This window comes from Schistocerca gregaria, chromosome 3 (genome assembly GCF_023897955.1).
Source record: "Schistocerca gregaria isolate iqSchGreg1 chromosome 3, iqSchGreg1.2, whole genome shotgun sequence".
NCBI classification, from domain to species: Eukaryota; Metazoa; Arthropoda; class Insecta; order Orthoptera; family Acrididae; genus Schistocerca; species Schistocerca gregaria.
Window position 1 is genome coordinate 692,637,017 of NC_064922.1, and position 25,291 is coordinate 692,662,307.

A 25,291-nucleotide genomic window follows, 5' to 3' on the forward strand; every position below is an offset into this window, starting at 1 on the left:
GCTGACAAGTGCAAGAATTATCGCACAATAAGCTTAGCAGCTCATGCATCCAACTTGCTGACAAGAATAATACACTCCTGGAAATTGAAATAAGAACACCGTGAATTCATTGTCCCAGGAAGGGGAAACTTTATTGACACATTCCTGGGGTCAGATACATCACATGATCACACTGACAGAACCACAGGCACATAGACACAGGCAACAGAGCATGCACAATGTCGGCACTAGTACAGTGTATATCCACCTTTAGCAGCAATGCAGGCTGCTATTCTCCCATGGAGACCATCGGAGAGATGCTGGATGTAGTCCTGTGGAACGGCTTGCCATGCCATTTCCACCTGGCGCCTCAGTTGGACCAGCGATCGTGCTGGACGTGCAGACCGCGTGAGACGACGCTTCATCCAGTCCCAAACATGCTCAATGGAGGACAGATCCGGAGATCTTGCTGGCCAGGGTAGTTGACTTACACCTTCTAGAGCACGTTGGGTGGCACGGGATACATGCGGACGTGCATTGTCCTGTTGGAACAGCAAGTTCCCTTGCCGGTCTAGGAATGGTAGAACGATGGGTACGACGACGGTTTGGATGTACCGTGCACTATTCAGTGTCCCCTCGACGATCACCAGAGGTGTACGCCAGTGTAGGAGATCGCTCCCCACACCATGATGCCGGGTGTTGGCCCTGTGTGCCTCGGTCGTATGCAGTCCTGATTGTGGCGCTCACCTGCACGGCGCCAAACACGCATACGACCATCATTGGCACCAAGGCAGAAGCGACTCTCATCGCTGAAGACGACACGTCTCCATTCGTCCCTCCATTCACGCCTGTCGCGACACCACTGGAGGCGGGCTGCACGATGTTGGGGCGTGAGCGGAAGACGGCCTAACGGTGTGAGGGACCGTAGCCCAGCTTCGTGGAGACGGTTGCGAATGGTCCTCGCCGATAGCCCAGGAGCAACAGTGTCCCTAATTTGCTGGGAAGTGGCGGTGCGGTCCCCTACGGCACTGCGTAGGATCCTACGGTCTTGGCGTGCATCCGTGCGTGGCTGCGGTCCGGTCCCAGGTCGACGGGCACGTGCACCTTCCGCCGACCACTGGCGACAACATCGATGTACTGTGGAGACCTCACGCCCCACGTGTTGAGCAATTCGGCGGTACGTCCACCCGGCCTCCCGCATGCCCACTATACGCCCTCGCTCAAAGTCCGTCAACTGCACATACGGTTCACGTCCACGCTGTCGCTGCATGCTACCAGTGTTAAAGACTGCGATGGAGCTCCGTATGCCACGGAAACCTGGCTGACACTGACGGCGGCGGTGCACAAATGCTGCGCAGCTAGCGCCATTCGACGGCCAACACCGAGGTTCCTGGTGTGTCCGCTGTGCCGTGCGTGTGATCATTGCTTGTACAGCCCTCTCGCAGTGTCCGGAGCAAGTATGGTGGGTCTGACACACCGGTGTCAAAGTGTTCTTTTTTCCATTTCCAGGAGTGTATACAGAAGAAAGGAAAAGAAAATTGAGAATGCGCTAGGTGACGATCAGTTTGGCTTTAGGAAAGGTAAAGGCGCGAGAGAGGCTATTCTGACGTTGCGGTTAATAATGGAAGCAAGACCAAAGAAAAATCGAGACACGATCATAGGATTTGTCGACCTGAAAAAAGCCTTCGACAATGTAAAATGATGCAAGATGTTCGAAATTCTGAAAAAAGTGGAAGTAAGATATATGGAGAGACGGGTCATATACAATATGTACAACAGCCAAGAGGCTACTGTTCAACCTGTAGATCGAGGAAGCAATGATGGAAATAAAAGCAAGCTACAACAGTGGAATTAAAATTCAAGGTGAAAGGATATCAATGATACGATTCGCTGATGACATTGCTATTCTGAGTGAAAGAGAAGAAGAATTACATGACCTGCTGAATGGAATGAACAGTCTAATGAGTGCAGAGTATGGACTGAGAGTAAATCGAAGAAAGACGAAAGAAATGAAAGTAGAAGAAACAAGAACAGTGAAAAACTTTACGTTACTGTGCACATACCGCTTACTGTCAGGGGTTAGAACCATCGACCACACAGATGACAAGAACGGGAATCGGAGAGAAAAGGGGGTGACAGAAGCATAGCTGAGGAACGTTTGAAACAATTTCAACCACATTTTGTATATGAAAGACTGATTACTTGTATGAAAATATTCGGGGGTAACGTAGCCCTACCAACCCGAGAAATGGGCTGTTGGGATGAGAAGCGATTATGTGTAAAAATATTCGATAACGACCGACATAAGTATGGAGTCAATAGTTTTCCTGATCGTTAGGCGCCTTGGTGACAGACGCAATGACGTTTCATTTCTAGGGACAGGCGTAAGGAACGCAAAGACCTCCGCTATCGGGTGGAGAAATGTAGGGTCCCCCTGAATAGGTCAGGCGTGCACTACACGCCGGAAGCGGCTACGAGGGTAGCGGAGTACGTGTGGAGTGCACATGGGGTTTTTTTAGGTTAGAGAATTCCCTCCCTAGGCCCGACAAGACGCCTCCTGAGACGCGGCAAAGCAGGAGTAGGCAAAATGCAACAAGGAATAACAATATTAATGTGCTAATAGTAAACTGCAGAAGCGTCTATAGAAAGGTCCCAGAACTGCTCTCATTAATAAACGGTCACAACGCCCATATAGTACTAGGAAGAGAAAGTTGGCTGAAACCAGACGTAAACAGTAATGAAATCCTAAACTCTGATTGGAATGTATACCGCAGAGATAGGCTGGACAGTGAAGGGGGAGGCGTGTTTATAGCGATAAGAAGTGCAATAGTATCGAAGGAAATTGACGGAGATTCGAATTGTGAAATGATTTGGGTGAAGGTCACGGTTAAAGCAGGCTCAGACATGGTAATTGGATGTCTCTATAGGCCCCCGGGCTCAGCAGCTGTTGTGGCTCAGCACCTGAAGAATAATTTGGAAAATATTTCGAGTAGATTTCCCCACCATGTTATAGTTCTGGGTGGAGATTTTAATTTGCCGGATATAGACTGGGAGACTCAAACGTTCATAACGGGTGGCAGGGACAAAGAATCCAGTGAAATATTTTTAAGTGCTTTATCTGAAAACTACCTTGAGCAGTTAAACAGAAAACCGACTCGTGGCGGTAATATATTAGACCTTCTGGTGACAAACAGACCCGAACTATTGGAATCAGTTAATGCAGAACAGGGAATCAGCGATCATAAAGCGGTTACTGCGTCGATGATTTCAGCCGTAAATAGAAATATTAAAAAAGGTAGGAAGATTTTTCTGTTTAGCAAAAGTGACAAAAAGCAGATTACAGAGTACCTGACGGCTCAACACAAAAGTTTTGTCTCAAGTGCAGATAGTGTTGAGGATCAGTGGACAAAGTTCAAAACCATGGTACAATATGCGTTAGATGAGTATGTGCCAAGCAAGATCGTAAGAGATGGAAAAGAGCCACCGTGGTACAACAACCGAGTTAGAAAACTGCTGCGGAAGCAAAGGGAACTTCACAGCAAACATAAACATAGCCAAAGCCTTGCAGACAAACAAAAATTACGCGAAGCGAAATGTAGTGTGAGGAGGGCTATGCGAGAGGCTTTCAATGAATTCGAAAGTAACGTTCTATGTACTGACTTGGCAGAAAATCCTAAGAAATTTTGGTCCTATGTCAAAGCGGTAGGTGGATCAAAACAAAATGTCCAGACACTCTGTGACCAAAATGGTACTGAAACAGAGGATGACAGACTAAAGGCCGAATTACTAAATGTCTTCTTCCAAAGCTGTTTCACAGAGGAAGACTGCACTGTGCTTCCTTCTCTAGATTGTCGCACAGTTGACAAAATGGTAGATATCGAAGTAGACGACAGAGGGATAGAGAAACAATTAAAATCGCTCAAAAGAGGAAAGGCCGCTGGTCCTGATGGGATACCAGTTCGATTTTACACAGAGTACGCGAAGGAACTTGCCCCCCTTCTTGCAGCGGTGTACCGTAGGTCTCTAGAAGAGCGAAGCGTTCCAAAGGATTGGAAAAGGGCACAGGTCATCCCCGTTCTCAAGAAGGGACGTCGAACAGATGTGCAGAACTACAGACCTATATCTCTAACGTCGATCAGTTGTAGAATTTTGGAACACGTATTATGTTCGAGTATAATGTCTTTTCTGGAGACTAGAAATCTACTCTGTAGGAATCAGCATGGGTTTCGAAAAAGACGATCGTGTGAAACCCAGCTCGCGCTATTCGTCCACGAGACTCAGAGGGCCTTAGACACGGGTTCACAGGTAGATGCCGTGTTTCTTGACTTCCGCAAGGCGTTTGACACAGTTCCCCATAGTCGTTTAATGAACAAAGTAAGAGCATACGGACTATCAGATCAATTGTGTGATTGGATTGAGGAGTTCCTAGATAACAGAACGCAGCACGTTATCCTCAATGGAGAGAAGTCTTCCGAAGTAAGAGTGATTTCAGGTGTGTCGCAGGGGAGTGTCATAGGACCGTTGCTATTCACAATATACATAAATGACCTGGTGGATGACATCGGAAGTTCACTGAGGCTTTTTGCAGATGATGCTGTGGTGTATCGAGAGGTTGCAACAATGGAAAATTGTACTGAAATGCAGGAGGATCTGCAGCGAATTGACGCATGGTGCACGGAATGGCAATTGAATCTCAATGTAGCGAAGTGTAATGTGATGCGAATACATAGAAAGATAGGTCCCTTATCATTTAGCTACAAAATAGCAGGTCAGCAACTGGAAGCAGTTAATTCCATAAATTATCTGGGAGTACGCATTAGGAGTGATTTAAAATGGAATGATCATATAAAGTTGATCGTCGGTAAAGCAGATGCCAGACTGAGATTCATTGGAAGAATCCTAAGGAAATGCAATCCGACAACAAAGGAAGTAGGTTACAGTACGCTTGTTCGCCCAATGCTTGAATACTGCTCAGCAGTGTGGGATCCGCACCAGGTAGGGTTGATAGAAGAGATAGAGAAGATCCAACGGAGAGCAGCGCGCTTCGTTACAGGATCATTTAGTAATTGCGAAAGCGTTACGGAGATGATAGATAAACTCCAGTGGAAGACTCTGCAGGAGAGACGCTCAGTAGCTCGGTACGGGCTTTTGTTGAAGTTTCGAGAACATACCTTCACCGAAGAGTCAAGCAGTATATTGCTCCCTCCTACATATATCTCGCGAAGAGACCATGAGGATAAAATCAGAGAGATTAGAGCCCACACAGAAGCATACCGACAATCCTTCTTTCCACGTACAATACGAGACGGGAATAGAAGGGAGAACCGATAGAGTTACTCATGGTACCCTCCGCCACACACCGTCAGGTGGCTTGCGGAGTACGGATGTAGATGTAGATGTAGATGTAGATATAACAGTATCGCTCTGTAAGGCCTCAAGCAAATTCTGTCAAACTTGGCCTAGGTCTCACTCGCTATCTGGAAAGAATAATTGTGACAGTAAGACACCACTAGACACCACTGTGGCTGAGGACGAGACTGAAAAGGTATAACATACACCAAGAAATCAAAAGTATCCGGACACCTGGCTGAAAATGACTTACAAGTTCTTCGCGCCCTCCATCGGTAATGGTGGAATTCAATATGGTATTGGCCCACCCTTAGCCTTGATGACAACTTCCACTCTCGCAGGCATACGTTCAGTCAGGAGCTGGAATGTTTCTTGGGGAATGGCAGCCCATTCTTCACGGAGTGCTGCACTCAGGAGGGGTGGGTATCAATGTCGGTCGGCGAGGCCTGGCATAAGGTCGGCGTTCCAAAACATCCCAAAGGGTTTCTTTGGCATTCCGGTTCCACAATTTCGGCGAGTTAGGTTAACTGAATTTACCTTTTCCCGCCATTTCCAGGACTGACGCCGTAGGAGGGGCAGGTGGGAGGGTGAAGTTACACTATGTGGTAAAACGTATCCGGACACCAGGCTGAATATGACTTGCAAGTTTGTGGCCCACTCCATCGGTAATAGTGGAATTTAATATGCTGCTGGCCCACCATTAGCCTTGATAACAGCTTCCCCTCACACAGGTATATGTTCAATCAGCTTCTGGAAGGTTTCTTGGGGAATGGCAGCCCATTCTTCACGGAATCAGCACTGAGGAGAGGTAATTCCAAGACATTACAAAAGTGTTTTATAGGATTTAGGTCCATTACAGGGATGTTATTGTCGTGTAAGCACTCCACCACAAGCCGTGGATTGTGAACAGGTGCTCGATCGTGTTGAAAGACGAAATCGCCATTCCCGAGTTGCTCTTCAACAGTTTGGTGATGATGTTTGGTTTGTGAGGCGCTCAACTGCGCGGTCATCAGCGCCTGTACAAAGTCCCTATTTTTTTCACAGTCCAATTTTATACACAGTCTACTCTAGCCACTGGCATTAATGATGGTGATGAAATGATGAGGACAACACAAACATCCAGTCTCCGCGCAGAGAAAATCCCCAACCCGGCCGGAAATCGAATCTGGGACCCCGTGATCCAGAGGTAGCAACGCTAGCCACTAGACCACGACCTGCGGACTTCTTCAACAGTGGGAAGGAAGAAGGTGCTTAAATATCAATTTAGGCCTGTGCTGTGATAGTGCCATGCAAAACAAGGGGGCCAAACCTCCTTCATGAAGAACACGACCACACTATCACACCACCGCCTCCGAATATTACTGTTGGCACTACACACACTGGAAGATGACGTTCACCGGGCATTCACCATACCCACACCCTGCCATCGGATCGCCACATACTGTACCGTGATTCGTCATTCCACAGAATGTTTTCCTCTGTTCAATCGTGTAATGTTTACGCTCCTTACACCAAGCGAGGCGTCGTTTGGCATTTACCAGCGTGACGTGTGGGTTATGAGCAGCCGCTCGACCATGAAATCCAAGTTTTCTCACCTCCCGCCTAACTGTAATAATACTTGCAGTGGATCCTGGTGCTGCATGGAATTCCTGTGGGATGATCTGGATAGATTTCTGCCTATTACACATACGATCCTCTCCAACTGTAGGCTGTATCTGTCAGTCAACAGACGAGGTCGGCCTGTACGCTTTGATGCTGCACGTGTCCGTTCACGTTTCCACTCCACTATCACATCGGAAACAGTGGACCTAGGGATATTTAGTAGTGTGGAAATCTCGCGTACAGACGTATGACACAAGTGACACCCAATCATCTGACCACGTTCGAAGTCCCTGAGTTCGCGGAGCGCCCCATTCTGCTCTCTCACGATGTCTAATGACTACTGAGTTTGCTGACATGGAGTACCTGGCAGTAGGTGGCAGTACAATGCACCTAATATGAAAAGCGCATTTTTTTGGGGGTGTCCGGATACTTTTGATCACAAAGTGTAATAAAATGATGTTGGAACGCCTGAAGTAATTTCAACCGAATTTAGTACACAGGGTGATTATAATAAAAGACAAACTTTCAAAACGCTGCAGAAATAACACCACTGGTCATAATGACATCAAATTGCAACGAAATATTATTGTAGGAGGAGGAGGAGGAAAACGTATGGCAGAAAAAAATTAGTGGGAAAACTGATCAAAAGATAGTGCTGTGTTTGTCACAATACCTAAATGAATATACCTCTCATGCGCACGACCCATTGAAGGTGATAAAAACACGCTGGGTACACGGCTTTTCCTCCTTTCTGCGACGATCGCCATGACTGGCTCAATGCAGAACCGAGCTGTACTTGTAAAGCCGTATTTCAAGAATGATGACTGTGCACACGTTGCGCTGCAGAAATTCCGGACACTGAACGATTTGAAAAAAGGCATTGGTCAGATGAGCAACGCGCGTCTAGAGGAAATGATTCGGAAATTCGAAAAGAATGGTCTTATGGTGTGCAACCTCGTAGAGGGAGGAAGTGAATTGATTCAAGGTCAGTGGAAGCGGGGGCCACAGCAATGCAGGAGGAGACGAGCGGTGGGGTACGAATGTGCAGTGCACGGACAATTGCACGAATATTGGACATAGCCCTGAGCACGGTGCGTAAAATCCTACGAAACGTCCTTCTTTGCTATCCACTCAATATTACCCATGTGCACGAGTTGCCTCCTGTTGACGTGTCAGCGCGAGAGTGACCTTTGCTTTATAATTTCTTGCTCGCATGGAACTGGGCAACGGTTGGCTGTGGAAGATTTTGTGGACAGACGAAGCCCACTTCCATCTGACAGGGTGTGTCAATACGCAGAATTGTCGAATATGGGCAACGGAAAATTCACACGCAAATCAGCCAATACCACCACTTCATTCTAAAAAGTCACTGTGTGGTGCGGGTTGACGGCATCATTTGTCATAAGGCCATATTTTTTCGAAGAGACTGGTGCTTCCGGTCCTGTCACCTGTACCGTCACTAGTAAGCGCTATGACTGTCTTTTGCGCAACCACGTCATTCCAGCTCTCCAACAGCGTGCATGTGTGGATGGGATCATTTTTATGCACGATGGCGCACCTCCGCTCATTGCAAATCCAGTTAAGCAGCTGCTGAATCACCACTTCGGAAAGGCTGGAATTATCAACCGCCATTTCCCTAAAGCCTGGCAGTCCCGATCAAGTGATCGTAATTCAGTGTTCCGACTGCAGACTTAACTGCATTGAAGGCACGCATTGCGCAACACATTTTGAGCGTGCCCGGAAATACTTAGATCAGTTGTGGAATATGCTGTTACTCGGTTTCAGCTTGTTGCAGAAAACGGTAGACAGCATATTGAACATGTTTTTCGCCAGTCCCACGGAAATTAATAACCCGATTTGATTTTGATTGATGCTTTCTATGCGGTTTTTAAACCGATTTGACTGATGCCTTTCATGCGATTTTTGGCCTCCGGACAATTAAAAACCGTTGTGATTGATGCTTTTTACGCAGTTTTTGGCGTCAGGTCAATTAAAAACCGATTTTTCCCATTCGACGTGAAATGACCTTGCCGTGGTGGATAGGCTTACTTAACTAACAGTATCACACCTGTCCACCCATACTCACTGGGTGGTACAGTTGAACGTACTCCTTAGGCGTTGTTGTATATTCATTTGTTATTTGTAGTCTAGGCGACCACTATTAAATTATGATGCTTACAGCACCATCTACTGCTACGTTCTGTAACTATTTATTTTTCTTGTGCCATTCGTTTTCCCCCTTCTTTGATAATATTCCGTTTCAAATTGACATAATTCTGACCAGTGGTGTTCCTTCTACTGCGGTTTGAAAGTTTATCTTTAATTATAATCACCCTGTATAATGTAGATGACACATTATTTGCATAGAAGTTCTGTTACAGTAAGATTACCCTATACCCATAGGGGTTGAGGTAGACATGAAAAGGAATGCTATGTAAAGATTATTTCCTTTGTTTAATTGACTTGAAATGCTTTAAAAGTATGAAGCGCAGTTTGCCTCTAATATTTGTGTTCAATAAGGCAACAGGTCTTGAGAACGAGAAATGCAGCTAGCCGTAATCTTGTCGGGTTTGGTGCCAAAACTCACGTCGCACAGCTGAATACATTACTAGACTGGCAAAGACGCGGGTTTTAATGAACCCTGGCATTTGGTGAGGTAAGACAGGGCGTAGGAAGTTTATGTATGATACTACTACTATTTTCTGAAACGAAATATCGTTACCAGCTGTACCGGGTGGTCTAAGCAAGTTCTGCAGTTGAGCAAATATTCGTGTATTAGTTGAGTTCTAACACATACGAGTACGTTGTAGAAACGTGGTACGAGAAGAGCGTTAAGTTATATATACATATGTTTCAAGGACACTGCAGTTTAAATAAAAACACTCAAATGGATGAAGATACTTTTTATCGGCGACAAAGACTACGCTCTACTTATAGGAGCACTTTTACAAAGAGCACTCTGTTCGAAGAAAAGCCGAAGTTGATTAAAATTGTTTAAAACCCCATCATTAACCTACGTCTGTTAATACTAGAGTTTGTAAGTCCCTTGGAATGTACATAAACTATTTAAACACTACCGGTATTTGAAATAAGATAAACTTTAATGTAGTTATTTAAGATTACATACAGTACAAAAGCAAAAATACATACGATTTTTCTAGTTACGCTTGTACTGAGACATGTTCCTATCCTTGTTTATCTGTCTATTGTACGACAAAATTAAAGTCAAAAACAAAACATATATTGACCATTATTTCAAAACTCTAAATGTAACGTACTTGTACCAGTTTACCCCCTTTATTACGACTGCTTCATCAGTAAGTAAACAACTTTTTACGCGTCCCTTACGTCCATCGCCATATTGCGATTCTAAAGTCTGGCTTCAGTGGCACCAATGATACTGTACACTGTATTGCCGGTCTGGTAATGTATGTTTGTAGGTGAATGCCGCAGACACACTTAACGTCCTCTCTGGAGTCTCATGGTGTAAACAAGCGGAGACTCAGTTGTCACTGAAAGTCCTCTGTCGAAACGACAGTCAGGCACTATTGTAAATATGCCTTAATTAAGTCTTGTTTGTAACCTGAAATAAATGTTGCTTTCAAAGTTCCTAGACTTTTCATTTAAATCCAGACTCTCATGATAAATTCTTTTTAAGAGAAAGAAGGAATATAATTGAATGTAAAAAATGAAAAAAAAAGAAATGCTTATCGTATTACAAATGTGAAAATTGTTTCTTCCATTTTCACACCAAAAGCGTTAAACCATTGTCCACAATCTTTTGCACATTACTTAGCCAGGTAGAATTACAAGTTTCCTCAAGATTAGTGTGAGGTACAGATACAATATAAGTAAATGTATGTTAAGTGTATGTGAAAGACATGTCTGTGAAATACATATGAAGTTCGTATCCAAGATAAACGAGTTCAAAAATGATATACTTTTTTTGGGATTAAAATTTGCCACATTTATGTGTCTTTTAGCCAGGGAAAGGAGTAAATTATGCAACAGAAATGAAAGTTGCTGTCAGTTCGCTTGGTGAAACAAAGAACCGGGCTCATCGGATGTCACAGCATGCCCAGAGCAACTTTCGCAGAACGCTATTACAGAGATCAGAAAGAGTGAAACGTTTGCCACTAAAATGTGTCAGTTGGTCGTAAGTCTGGTAGTAGGTGTAGGCGAAAACCGCCAGCCAAAGACATTGCTCACGGCAAAGTCTGGCCGCTCCTCGGATACTCTGCCTTCTGGTGAATGCAGCTTCATGAGTCCCGCGGCATCAGCTAACCGTCTTGTCCGTGCACTGCCTGGTAACGAAGTTCATTGACGCACCCAAGCAAAACTCCACCTGCCAGTTGTCTTGACGAAAAGCCAGGAAAACAACCTATGACCATTATTACTACCATAGACATTTTATTGTCCTCCTTTTGATGTTAATATATGCTGGAAAAATTAATTTTCAAAATAAGTTTTCTAAGAGTAATTACTGTATTACAAAAGTAGATCAATTTGATATATATAGAAGCATACATAATATTCTTTAATTAAATTCGGCAGGTGGCGCATCTAATTTTGCTATTTGACGTTGATTGACAAAGCCGCACACAAGTGCAAATTTTTATAATTATTAACCGTAGCTGAAATAAATAATTTCCTAAATACTGTTGGTGTAATATGCTTCACGGGGCCTTACGAAAGCATCAATACATGAAATAGCTGCTCTACGTGGAACTAACAACAAAACTCTCTAAACTGAAATGCGCCCATGTTCCGCTTTAACAGAGAGCACTCTATTGATCTCGCGTAGGCGACACAATATTATCACTCGCTTTCCTGGTCGTTTTAGATGTGTTTTCATGTTCTCATATTCCACTAAACTTTGGCGTATTAAGGGGTAAGTCTGATAAGAAAATTCTGAATTTCTGTAAAAAAATTTTTTTGCTTAAATATATTCATTCGGATACAGTATGCAGTTTTATAATGTTAAAGTATTTCGTGAAATTTGAAAGAGAAACGTAGAAAAAAAAATTGTTCAAGCCTGCAGCTGAGGTGGGCTTGGCATTATGTCAGCTGCCATAGTGTTATTTGGTTGTTCTGAAAAGTGATACTACAGACAGAAACTGCACTTTGATGCCTTCTGTTCAGCATTCCATATATCTTTTGAGTAAGCAAGTTCTTTGAGGAGCAGGCATTTCTTTACACTCTTTTATCACAAGTTCTTTGAAGTGGTTTGTAAACAACCTTGTGAAAAGTATGTTGTGTATTTTCTGTAGAGTTATTTCAGTGATAAGTCATGTTTCAAGCCAGGGGTAAAATTATACTACAACGGAAATTTAAAGAAACACTTACAAAGAGGTGGTCTACAAGACAGGCAGAAGAAACACCCAAATGTTAGATGGAAGCAAGTACTTCTATAGGATCCAATGAACCTAAACTTGAGAAAGATGAAGACCAGTACATGTTTGCTGACATGACTCTCCTAAGATCCCGGTATAAAAATGAATTTTGTAGCAAATGTTTCAAGGAGAGTACAAAGAAACACATTCGGTTTTTCTAGGAAAGTGGTTGCGAAACGTGAAAACTGTAGTTATGTTCTATATGAAATCTACACATGCTCTCAGATGTAGAAATCTGAAAATAACAAGAGCATTTTTAATGTCAACAAAAAATTATAGAATTATTCGGTAGTCAAGATGCCCCTGCGTAAATATTCTGTTTAGGCATGGACATAACATTATGTGCAAATTTACTAACTATAAAATCTCGAATTATAGTGCAAGAGAAGGAAAACTTTTTTCCATTTATGTTCTGGAAGAATCAAGGAGATGGATACGCGAGGCACACATAAAGGAAAATAGCAATAATCCAAGAGTCACTATCATTAACATTTCTGTCAGTCATGATGGTAGAGATGCTATTCCGCTCTTTGTTTTTCTTGAGGAAATTTTAGTTAGTTGGTGCTAGGTCAGTACTATCAATCCAATATGTAAAAAATCACTATTTTTTTTAAAATTGACTCAACTATGAAGACAAAATTGTTGGTCCAAGTTTTATGATGTAAAAAATTTCTGTGCTGATAAATCTCCGTATACACATTTTGAACGCAACGCCGTGGGTTTTAAAGTATTTGGTATATTTGGTTGCGATGTGAAGACTGTTTTAGACCATGTGACACACGAAAAACATACAACCTTGATTAAATTTTTAGTCTTAATTCTAGGCTTACGACTCTACTTCTCACCGGGAACATTTTGCTCCTGTGAAACAAATGACTATTTTCACCAGCAAAGCACAAACATTTATCCTCATACTAGAACGGTGGCGTTTTTGACGTTCGTAAAACGGTGGAAAGGGGTCATTTTGACCCAATGTAAAATATTTTCGAATGTGACTTAACCAAGTACTTTGTTTAACTGCTTGTTAATCCATACTTTTTCTAGTAATCACAGTTATTATTTAACACGATAATGAATAATTAGTTATTTATTTCAGCAACAGAATATCTTACAACTTTATTGTTGTTAATGCTAACAAGTTTCCTAAACTGTAGATTTTCATTTTTTACTATCTGCACAACTTTCCAGACACATTTAGTATATTTGGTTCATATTACTGTCACATGTGTTCTACAGATGGCTTTGTATTACCTTTCACTCAAGTCTCTGGAATCTTCTAGACACACTTAGCACAGGTAATTTCTGTTTTACACGCACATTTTCCGTACCCGGCTTTGAGGCACTTTACACAGTTTTCGGTGGTCTTGTTTTCTTTGCAGAGGCTCTTTTGGCGTTTCCTCCGATTTCTGGGTGATTTCAGTCCGGTATCCTCTTCCTTTGTCCACTATTCTGGCACTTTCCTTCGCTAGCTGAAGCATGAACTTATTTCTTTCCATTCACTTGTTCATTACTGTGTTGCAGATGACCCATGAATTTATTGCCGCCACGTCCAAGATGTTGTAGAAGAAACGCATTGGCCACCTTCTACATGCAACCTGTGTAGTATATTTACGGGTCATATGATCAACCATGTCCACCCATACTTTGTTGCATTGCAGAATGTTACGGTTTCAGGTGTCTTCTTCCTTCCTTGCTTATTTATACTTCATCATGTAGTGTACTCAGAAGATTGACATTTTTATTCTTCTCTCCTTGGTATACACTAATGGTGCAGTCTGTGTTGTCACTTTGTTGCAGAATGGTAGTGGAGTGTATTTCAGCATTAGGGTTCCTCACTTAATCGGGGCTTTTATGACGGATGTTGTTCATTGTACCAGCTAATGAAGTTTTCTTTTCTTTGAGTTTCTTAGCTAGTTAAAGAGACGTAAAGAAGTTGTCTGTCGTCACATTTCTTCCTTGACTTAAAAACACCTCCATGAGACTCAGAACGACGTACTCTCCAAGTGGTGAACTTTCTCGATGCCCTTTCTTTTTGCCGACATATGGAAAAGCATTAGATATATGCCTTGTCGTTACATCGAAAGCCAATCAGAATTTAAGACAAAATGTTTCTGGTTTGTTGGATATAAACTGAGTGAATCTGCATCTTGTTTTGCTTGGTAATAGTAGCTCTTCAGTAGTTATATTTTTTCAGGGCAGTAATGACGAATACTGTTTTCAGTGAATTTTTCCCAAATTTCAGAGTCAAGAGCGAATTTGTTGGCTGCCAGGGGTTCTGCTTGGATTGATTTTTCATTAAAATGCAGAAATCTGAGAATCTCCTGAAATATGTCCCTTGGCATAATGTCCTTGATACAAGCAGGCTCCTAAGAGTGCGGTCAGAGATCATTCACAGAGACACCTTTCGTACAAATGACACACAAAGCATACATGATGCGCATCCGTTTCTCCAGTTCCTCAAGTGACACAGTCCAGTCATAGTTTTTTTAGCACTTACTGAGCATTTGATTCTGTTTATGTCTTCGTGAGACGTAGCAATGGTACGTCAAAGATACGACAGGAGGACTCGTGACAGAGTCGTCTACTCATCGGCAGGCGAAAGCAATTGGACCTCCTCTCCTTCAGAACGTTCACAGTCGTCTTTCTTCTAGGTCTCTCACTGTTTGTAAGGTGTCAGGCAAACCCAACACCTTCCATGGAAACCCTGACATGATAAGCAAAGTAATACCAGTAACGAGTGAGCAAATGGAATACCACAGACTAACACAAGAATGCCTAAATGCATGCCATACCTCCCCACCGTGAGACAGACGCAGTTCCGAAGGGAGAAACGAGAACAGAAGCCGAGAGCAGAACCGTGTTAAGCTAGAAGCCCCTACGACTTAATCGCGTCTCTGTTACGTCAAGGACCACCCCCCCCCCCCCCTCCCCAGCCCATGTTAAAAGCTAGAGTCCTCCAGAAAAACAGTATAGATCTTACGATAACACAAAAAAGGGCCACACCACCCGCAAGTTTTAGCGCGAGACATTTTTGCGTATCTGTTACATTAGGACCACCCCCCGCCCATGTTAAAAGATAGAGCCCTCCAGAAGAACAGTATAGATCTTACGATAACGCTAAATGGACCACACCAGCTGCAAGTTTTAGCGTGAGACTTTTTCGCGTCTCTGTTACGTTGCAAACTTTAAAAACATTGCGCCACCACGAAAAGTATAACGTTTCTCATTGGATAGACAGAATTTTTGTAGGCGGAGCTTAAGGTTAACATTGAGACCCTGATTGGTCAGATGAAAACACAGCCAGATAGTTTTTTTTAAAACCAAATTCGGTAAATTGTAGTAAGGAGAAGTTAGGGCAGAGTTGCTTCCGAGATGGCGAGGTGAGCGGAGCTGTGCTGCCCTGACGCTGCTTAAACACCGACAAGGTAATGAACGCACGCTATGCCGCATTTTTGAGCACATAAGGCTTCACTCAGAACTGCAGAAGTCTCATCTGTTACACCCCCTTTTTTGCGTAATACTAGTGTCGATTGTCAAATAAGCTCATGGTGTTCACATTTGCCACTTGCAGTAAAAATCTGAAACGCGTTGATTTTTCTGTTATATAGTTATTGAGAAGCCACATCAGCCACTGTAATTTACGACAAATTAGATAAGTAGTACGTCACATACCGCCGAATAAATCGTGACATTAAATTAACCAAAGTAATACCAGTAACGAGTGAGCAAATGGAATACCACAGACTAACACAAGAATGCCTAAATGCATGCCATACCTCCCCACCGTGAGACAGACGCAGTTCCGAAGGGAGAAACGAGAACAGAAGCCGAGAGCAGAACCGTGTTAAGCTAGAAGCCCCTACGACTTAATCGCGTCTCTGTTACGTCAAGGACCACCCCCCCCCCCCCCCCCTCCCCAGCCCATGTTAAAAGCTAGAGTCCTCCAGAAAAACAGTATAGATGTTACGATAACACAAAAAAGGGCCACACCACCCGCAAGTTTTAGCGTGAGACATTTTTGCGTATCTGTTACATTAGGACCACCCCCCGCCCATGTTAAAAGATAGAGCCCTCCAGAAGAACAGTATAGATCTTACGATAACGCTAAATGGACCACACCAGCTGCAAGTTTTAGCGTGAGACTTTTTCGCGTCTCTGTTACGTTGCAAACTTTAAAAACATTGCGCCACCACGAAAAGTATAACGTTTCTCATTGGATAGACAGAATTTTTGTAGGCGGAGCTTAAGGTTAACATTGAGACCCTGATTGGTCAGATGAAAACACAGCCAGATAGTTTTTTTTAAAACCAAATTCGGTAAATTGTAGTAAGGAGAAGTTAGGGCACAGTTGCTTCCGAGATGGCGAGGTGAGCGGAGCTGTGCTGCCCGCCGCTGCCCTGACGCTGCTTAAACACCGACAAGGTAATGAACGCACGCTATGCCGCATTTTTGAGCACATAAGGCTTCACTCAGAACTGCAGAAGTCTCATCTGTTACACCCCCTTTTTTGCGTAATACTAGTGTCGATTGTCAAATAAGCTCATGGTGTTCACATTTGCCACTTGCAGTAAAAATCTGAAACGCGTTGATTTTTCTGTTATATAGTTATTGAGAAGCCACATCAGCCACTGTAATTTACGACAAATTAGATAAGTAGTACGTCACATACCGCCGAATAAATCGTGACATTAAATTAACCAAAGTAATACCAGTAACGAGTGAGCAAATGGAATACCACAGACTAACACAAGAATGCCTAAATGCATGCCATACCTCCCCACCGTGAGACAGACGCAGTTCCGAAGGGAGAAACGAGAACAGAAGCCGAGAGCAGAACCGTGTTAAGCTAGAAGCCCCTACGACTTAATCGCGTCTCTGTTACGTCAAGGACCACCCCCCCCCCCCCCCCCTCCCCAGCCCATGTTAAAAGCTAGAGTCCTCCAGAAAAACAGTATAGATGTTACGATAACACAAAAAAGGGCCACACCACCCGCAAGTTTTAGCGTGAGACATTTTTGCGTATCTGTTACATTAGGACCACCCCCCGCCCATGTTAAAAGATAGAGCCCTCCAGAAGAACAGTATAGATCTTACGATAACGCTAAATGGACCACACCAGCTGCAAGTTTTAGCGTGAGACTTTTTCGCGTCTCTGTTACGTTGCAAACTTTAAAAACATTGCGCCACCACGAAAAGTATAACGTTTCTCATTGGATAGACAGAATTTTTGTAGGCGGAGCTTAAGGTTAACATTGAGACCCTGATTGGTCAGATGAAAACACAGCCAGATAGTTTTTTTTAAAACCAAATTCGGTAAATTGTAGTAAGGAGAAGTTAGGGCACAGTTGCTTCCGAGATGGCGAGGTGAGCGGAGCTGTGCTGCCCGCCGCTGCCCTGACGCTGCTTAAACACCGACAAGGTAATGAACGCACGCTATGCCGCATTTTTGAGCACATAAGGCTTCACTCAGAACTGCAGAAGTCTCATCTGTTACACCCCCTTTTTTGCGTAATACTAGTGTCGATTGTCAAATAAGCTCATGGTGTTCACATTTGCCACTTGCAGTAAAAATCTGAAACGCGTTGATTTTTCTGTTATATAGTTATTGAGAAGCCACATCAGCCACTGTAATTTACGACAAGTTAGATAAGTAATTAAAGATAATAGAGGGTCACTGTAGACTATTTTGATAGTTTTCTCTTTTCTGAAACTTGATTTAAACCTAGATTATAGATGTGATATGGCATAGGTCATCCTTCGATCCATTGTAGAACTTGGAAACCCATTCAGGGAATATTCGTTCACATTTTCGTTGAACGCAGTTGGTTTTTACCATCCTGTATTAAAACATCTCCTTTTATCAATAGTGCAAATTATAAACAATGTTTTGTGAGTAGAATAAAACTTCCAATGGTAAACGTAACTGCTTTTTCGACTTTATTTTACCAGCTAACTAAAAATAGGAAAGCCTTGAATCCTTTGCACTAAATTTAGTTAGTATTAAGGTTCTTTTACAGGGAGTGCAATGGAGCTGACGCTGAAATCATTAAGTATTTGGTTATATCATCGCTAGTCTCACTGAACTCTTCTGAATTCTACCTGTCATGTGTGGTCTGGCCTCTCCTTACCAGCAACAGGTCCCAGGTTCAAACTAGTCAAATCCCTAAAAAACACGCTCAGAGCTCGTTGTGCGAAAGTGGTAGGGAGACACGATATAGAACAAACAGACACCACATGAATGTTGGAGGTTCCATCCCCAGAAACCAATTTTATAGACGCTTCCAACTGTGACTGCTATCGTGAAAGAGGTGAGCATTGATGAAGATAAGAATATGAACCCTCTTCCACTATCGCTCCTCTTTCACAAAGTCTTAATCTTCACTTGTCTCAGCTATATAATCATCAAGTGCAAGTCAGTTTCTGATTCAACTTCGGAGTTCTGTAAGAGAGGTAACACTTCTTCATCAGAAAGTCCACGCTGACGATATATGTTCGAAAACGTGATTCGCGGACAAAGACTATTACCTGAATAAATAAATGTCGTGTGACTAGTGCCTCCCGTAGGGTAGACCGTGCGCCGGGTGCAAGTCTTTCAACGTGAGGCCACTGTGGCGACTTGCGCGTCGATGGGGATGAAATGATGACGGTTTGGACAACACAACACCCAGTCCCTGAGCGGAGAAAATTTCCGACTCAGCCGGGAATCGAACCCGGGCCCTTATGATTGACATTCTGTCGCGCTGACCGTTCAGCTACCGGGAGCGGACATTACCTGAATGACACGATATAAAGTGTGGTAGATTGAAATTTACATGTGCCTAGTCGCGACAATGAGCAGCAACCACTCTGCATGACGGTTCACTTTTGCCACTTCGTTGCTGGATAATTTACATATATTCGGAAGAGAAGTTACACTGGGGTCAAATTGACCCCTTCCGCCGCTATAGGCATATCGAATGCAGTGTAGAATAAAATGTAAATAATCTGTAAATTCTAATACATCATCGTAAACAGGAGAAAAAATTAGGAAAAGTCATACGATTTCATTATCGAAGCAAATAAACTGGATGTGACTCCCAAAGAAAAAAGAATGACAGGGGTCATTTTGACCACTTGCACCGTTCTAGTGTTAAATGCTTCGTTATAGCTCACTGCTAGAAAAATCAAGTGTTGGGGGCTGGTAGCAGCTCGGAATTCTCCTGGTTTCAGCTACTGAAAATGCTCCCTCAAGTGAAAGCTTCCAATCGAACGGCCACTTCCTCTCCGAAACGTACCTCTGCGGTCATGGAAACCTTGGACATCATTCCAGCTTTTTTCGTAGAATATGCTGCCATTTGTAAGGACAGTTTTTGATACTTCACCGTATACTAAATGACGTATTAAAGATATCTTACCTATTACCTTATTACGATCAAGGAATCGTTAAGATTGACATGGTTACTGTCTACAACATCGCATTCATGATAAATGCAAGAAGCAGAAAGTTAAAGATTTTTCCCCTCTTTTCATTTTCAGTTACGTCAGCTAACAGAGTTCGAAAATGTTACTTTGTAGTCCAAGTTATTTATCTTCTTACTAGGCGAATGAAGGCAAACATACCAGAAATCTTACTGTTTTTGTACCAGGTTACTGTTGAGTTATTTTCTCTCAAAGAATTACCTTCGGAAAAAATACCCTAGTCATGAATCCGAAACGGTGGGAGACAACAAGAACATGAGCAGTGTCGCAACATGAATATCTAGGAACGTTTGTGCTAATTGGCGACTGCCGCGCCTTCAGTATCACAAATGCGTCCCTTGCTTACTTGCGGAGAACAGCCGTCTATTTCGTAAGCAGGAGTTACGTAAATTCTTAAACAGGTTTCACTTGCGACTCGAACTGTCAGTCAATATTGTGTGTATTGGACAGGCCAGCGTAGCCCTGTTAAAGCGGACAAACAACGAACTGCGCAGCTTCTTCAGTTTATTTCCTCGAATGACTGTCACACAAATTTAGAGCAATGGAACGTTTCCTTTCTTCTTTTGTAAACACCCACGACAGACTGCAGGCAATGCAGAACTCGTCACAACTTGCTCTTTATATGATAGCAAACATATTATCCTACTTTTCTTCGAATTTGTCAACCTACATGCTACATAAAACCTGTACATTATTGTCTGTATCCACTACATTTTCTGATTTACAATACCTCTTCTTCATTAACTTTTTTCCTTCATTTCTTCTTCCAATATCATTAATTTGTTTTCTACTGTCATTTTTCACTACACATTGGAAAGAAACAAACGTAACATTTGCGCTATTCCGATGATAGTTATGTTGCGAACACTAGTCCGTATACTGAAGTATGATTTTTTGAAAACTGTCCTATCTATGGTTCATGTCAATAATGCGCTCCCCTCCCTACTTATTCCTGCTAATGTAAACGTAGTAGTTCCATTTAACTGTATTTTTTATGTATCTGTGATATCTGTATGTATCGATAGTTATTTTCTTATTGTAAATCTCTTTGTTGTAATTATTCTTACTATTTGTTGTGATGTATTCCTGGCTGCTATGAGACGTAAGTTTGTCCAGCACTGTGAGTTTAAACATGTTCGCACCGATATGTGCTCTCTATCGCGTAATAGGAGTTTCCTTCTTGTATGAGTCGTGTTGCGTCGCCCCACATTCGCATATCGTTTACTAGTGTTCGCTTTGAACTTTCGTTTCTTACAAAGCTGGTCTATTTATTTTGATAAAATTGCTTTAAACTCAATTTTTTTTATTGAAAATTTATGTGACTACATAACAGTTTAAGTTTACAAATGTTTTAATACTTTGTTGCTTTTAGGCATTATTTCTTTAGTTTTTTACAACTGTTTTGAATATCTAGATTATAGAGCCTTGTTTGTGTCAGCAATTCTATCAAACCAATCTTTGTTGTGACCTTCTGTGTTAATATTTTTTTCTCAACTATTGTCCACAGATTCCTCGGCCATAGAAGAACAGTAACGCCATTTTCATCCAAAAACTTTCCCACATTCTTAGGCTTATGGTATAGTGCTCCGTCATCAATGAAAACATAATCTTCACCGTTAAACCGTCGCCTGGTCTGAGGCAGTAGTCTCTCTTTTAGCGCTGAGATATTGTCCTTTATTCATAGAACCTTCAACGGCGTATAGCTGTCCTGTACCCTTCCATGAGAAAACACTCAAAAACACTCCAGACCATAACTGAAGTGGGATGCTTCACAGTATCGTGTGCACAGTGTTCATGAAACTCTGCAATCCCCTCTTCCTCATATACTGGCTACTACCTTCTGTGACACCGAACACAGATTCGTCACTGAGACACAAATAAAAGTAAATATTAAGCCTTTGTTACTGCCACACATTGCATTACTAAAAAAAGAAATTTAGTGTTATTCACAGGCAAATTTTCCTAGCTATGTCGACATATCCAAAAATTTTCCAGATCAACATTTGGGAATGAGTTCATTTAATGAAATTTTCATTATTGTACTTTTTTTTGTAAATACCTTTTTCCAGTCCTCAGCTGTCCAGTGCTATAGGGATTCTCCCCAGTTTAACTGTCTTAAGGCTATTGGTGGGGTGATGTTCAGCTTAGGACGGGACCAACGCGCTGGCACACCTGGATTACACAGAACTCTCCTTTCAGTTATAGCTGACGCAGTCACTCCATGATCCTCCAGCTACGCAGAGGACTGCTTACTTGTAGCCTTCGATTTGAAATGACCATATTTTTCAATTTTCGCTGAATTCTAGGGCTCACTTAGGTTTCCTTCCACATTTGCCTTTGTATTGTTGTCAAACAAAAATTTTTGGATTTAAAATTTTTAATGTTACTCACTGTCTGTTGTGATATCGTGAGTCTGGAAACGATTTGATGCTGTCAAGTGTCCTAACAATGGCAACCGCAGTGGGTGAAATATCTTTATTCCTACCCATAACCTCAAACTGAGTAACTCCAAACGAACTGAAATAAACCACTGACTTGGCCTCAGACTTATTACTTCGAATTAGTTCCAAATAGTTTACTTAAATTCACTGTTTAAACGACTGGTAATCACTAATATTCTCAACAGTCAACACAACACCCAAAAAGTTATCGTTACATTATGAATGCAGGACTGTGTACATACAACCGATTTTCAACTGTCAGTGTCTTACAGTCGTTGTAGACAACCTACATAATTCAAAATTCTTTACAAATGCTTAACTTACCTCTAAACACCTCACAGTCTCCTCGCAATAATTTTATCTGACCTGATTGTGTAAAATGCTTATTGAACACAAAATTTCAAAGCAAATCTTGATGCTACAGCTCTACCATAATAATTTGACCGCCTCTGTATGTGTAGAAGTAGCAGTTTATGACGATATACCAAAATCACAAAGGTCAGTAGCATTACAGCATTAACGCAATCAACATTTCAATCATTCATCGTCACATCCAGATCATACATTTAAACTTGTAAGAATCGCTGTTTTTGATCATCCTTCGTATTTTTATTTTCAACTTCGTTGTGTCCAGCATAACAGCAGCGTAGGTATTTAATTGGTACCAGCCCATCCCGACAGGGAAAAGAAAAATTAAAAAAAGTAAATGTACACTATGTGCTTAAAAGTACCCGGACACTTGGCTGAAAATGGCTTACAAGTTCGTGGAGCCCTCAATCGATAACGCTGGAATTCAATAAGGTGTTGGCCCACCCTTAGCCTTGATGACAACTTCCACTCTCGCAGGCTTATATTCAATCAGGTGCTGGAAGGTTTCTTGGGGAATGGCAGACATTCTGCACGGAGTGCTGCACTCAGGAGGGGTATCAATGTCGGCCGGCGAGGCCTGGCACGAAGTCGGCGTTCCAAAGCATCCCAAAGGTGTTCTATAGGATTCAGGTCAGGACTCTGTGCAGGCCAGTCCTTTACGGGGATGTTATATTCGTGCAACCACTCCACCACAAACCGTGCATTATGAACAGGTGCTCGATCGGTTGAATGATGCAATCGCCATCCCCGAATTGCTCTTCAACAGTGGGAAGGAAGAAGCTGCTTAAATATCAATGTAGGCCTGTGCTGTGACAGTGTCACCCAAAACAACAAGGGGTGCAAGCCTCCTCCATGTACCGTGATTCGTCACTCCACACAACCTTTTTCCACTGTTCTTATAGTCCAGTGTTAACGCTCCTCACATCAAGCGAGGCGTCGTTTGGCATTTGCCGGCGTGATGTGTGGCTTATGAGCCGCCTCTCGACCATGAAATCCAAGTTTTCTCGCCTCCCGCCTAACTGTCATAGTACTTGCAGTGGATCCTGATGCAGTATGGAATTACTGTGTGTATGGAGAGATGTCTGCTTATTACACATTATGACCCTTTTCAACTGTCGGCAGTCTCTGTCAGTCAACAGACGAAGTCGACGTGTACGTTTTTTAGCTGTACTTGTCCGTTAACTTTTCCACTTCACTGTCACATCGGATATATTGTACCTAGGGATGTTTAGGATTGTGGAAATCTCGCGTACTGACGTATGGAACAAGTGACACCCAATCACCTGACCACGTTCGAAGTCCACGAGTTCCGCGGAGCGCCCCATTCTGCTCTCTCACGATTTCTTTGTCTACTAAGGTCGCTGATATTGAGTACCTTGCAGTAGGTTGCAACACAATGCTCCTAATATGAAAAACGTATGTTTTTGGGGGTGTCCGGATACTTTTGATCACGTAGTGTATTTCCATGTACTTTCTACAAAAGGCAGAAATGCAATTAATATCTGCAATTTGGGCCCCCATGAATGAAGTCGACTTAAGTGCCTCAGAGATACAGATACTCGTGCTATAGGCGCAATCACAAACTGTGGAGAAGCGGGGCAACAGCGGTTCCAGTAGTTGTAGCTCTGTCCTTATAACATCAGCCAGCATGGGTTTGGAATGCTGTTATTGCGAAAGCCTGAAAACAAGAGAAATACAGTACTTAGTTTTCACCAGGACAAGGAGCTCTATGGTACAGTTAGATGATTTTAGAATCCTTTTGGATAATAGATTTGGGGGGTAAAATATAGTCCCATTCGTACTTCCAGGCAGAGACGATTCAGTAGGAGGATGCATTAGGGTGAAAAAAAAGGAAAGAAACAAGCATACTGTCGTTTAGGGCATGGAATGTTAGCTCTGTTTATCGGGTAGAGAGGTTAGACAATTTAAAAAGGGAAATGGATTGGTTGATGAGAAATATCGTGGAAATTAGTGAGGTTGCTGGCATGAGCAACAGGACATCTGCTCATTTGAGAACAGGGTTATAAACACAAAACCGACCATGGGTAATACAGAAGTAGGTGTAAAACTCCACCTTTGTCTTTTCAATTCATTGCAAATTAATTTTACACCGATTGGACTATCGCAGTATAGGAAATCTGCATGGGGGATGCGCTTCATTACGAAATAAATCTGACCATTTGCCTAATACGAATACCTCTCCTATACATTTCAAATATTTAAGTTAATCGTATGACAAATGGGTAACGTCACTTTGAAATAATAATAGTGCAAGTCAAAATACTGGGTTATATTGTCACTTTACAATGTAACACACTTCATGTCTTAAGTCATCCAGTCTTATGTTAACAGTTAAGCTCTCTTTCACGTTCATTCGCTTCCACAATACTAAAAAAATTAGTCGCTGATCACTAAACCCTTTTCATTTATGTCTGCTATCAATATGTTCCCTCACAACAGTTACTGATTCACAAACACACTGTCCCACCCGTTTTCGAGAAATAACTGAGTTACTGAAAGACCTGTCTTCCAGGATGAGACACCACGCTTTCAACGCTTAATTATCATTAACCTAGCAAATTTCTCATACTTTTTATCTACGACGTGGCTGCACGCGACCGCTCAGTGCTGAAGACCAACGACGACTCTACTGCACACTCCAAGACAGCTCGCAGCGTTGCCAACGTTCCAGCGTAACTG